Genomic DNA, 1,366 nt, shown 5'->3' with positions numbered 1-1,366 from the left:
TTCAATATAAATAGTACCATTAATATTTGTATTCGAAGTACTCGCAATCGATTAATATTTATTTTTTAAATATCTTTTTTGTCATATCCTAAGACCATAGACTATAGCAGCATTGGTACCCAGTGTTGGGCCAAAAATGGCAGCCAAGCCCTGGCTGCCAAGTCAAGTCCATAGTTATCAATCCGGCAATGGCGCGACGATGGCAGCTAGGTTTGGTCCAATATTAGTACTTAGTGCTGGATCCACAATGGCAGACAAACCTTGGCTGCCAAGTGCAGGCCATAGTTATCATTCCGACATTGGTACGATAAGTGCCGCCGAGCTTCGTAAATTTTTTTGTCGACTATGGGCTAATGTTGGGCCGCATGTGACTTCGCACTTGGGTAATCGGAGAAAATAAAAGTTTGAAAGCCATATCGTTAAAAGAGCTGGAGTTAGTAAATTTTGGTGCAGCATACTCAATCTCCTTTCTTGTGACGCGTTCGAAGAGAGCATCATTTATTACCAAAGTGTTTTGAGGTCTTTAAAAATATTTGAAAAATTAATGTACAGGTTTCCAAAAGGAGGTGAAACGCTTCCGTATAAATCAATCCTATCCTCGTTGAAGAAGGCAAGACTGATAGAATGGCCACCTACACCTGCCACGACTGAAGAATTTGCTAATCAACTAGAGGGCCATACGTACGATATGATGTTAAACTATAATGGACATTCTCTAACTGCAAAAAAAGTCACTGACAGAAATGGAAGAGTCCATATTTTATTTTACGAGAAGGATTTAATTTTGACATATCTTCGAAAGATTAAACAAATGTTGGCCGATGGCACGTTTCAGTGCAGACCAAAATTGAATGACAGTGTGCAGTTGTTCAATATCATGGGAATTTCACATGGACGCGTAAGTTTTGTTTTTTATATTTACCGGAGTTCCAGTAATGGCTGGTTGTACTAGGCCAGCACTGAGCCAGTACATCTATATAAGCTCTGATGTTACATTAGTCACAGATGTTTTTTGCGTTTACGGACACGATGTCATTTTTTATCGGTCAGGAAAAACAGCGTTGGTTGGTGAAAAAATCTTCGTTAATTTGTTTAAATCCATTATTATTTTTCTTGGAGATAACTAGAAAATCACATGTTTTAAAATTTTTTTCCGAAAAATGTAGTTGACTTGTGTCTTTTTTAAAATATTTTTACACTATTTTATCAACTTTTTACGAAAAAATCAAATGACATTTTTTGGATCAGTTATATACATCAACAATATTTATAAGCTTATTTTTTTAAGTTCGAGTTTTGCACCACTGGCACAGTACTACCCCGGTCGCGCAGCCAACCGTTAGCCAGTACTGGGCAAATTACCGCC

General features: G+C 37.6%; 1 protein-coding gene across 1 annotated transcript in view; it reads right to left on the bottom strand.

Moving 5' to 3' along the window:
* Positions 1-1,366, bottom strand: part of LOC117180359 — a 16,585-nt gene that overhangs the window by 9,453 nt on the left and 5,766 nt on the right. The gene's annotated exons all lie outside the window — the stretch shown is intronic.

The sequence above is a fragment of the Belonocnema kinseyi genome, chromosome 1 (genome assembly GCF_010883055.1).
Source record: "Belonocnema kinseyi isolate 2016_QV_RU_SX_M_011 chromosome 1, B_treatae_v1, whole genome shotgun sequence".
Lineage (NCBI taxonomy): Eukaryota > Metazoa > Arthropoda > Insecta > Hymenoptera > Cynipidae > Belonocnema > Belonocnema kinseyi.
Note: the sequence above shows the minus strand (reverse complement) of the source record. Positions and strands in the feature narration are given on the sequence as shown.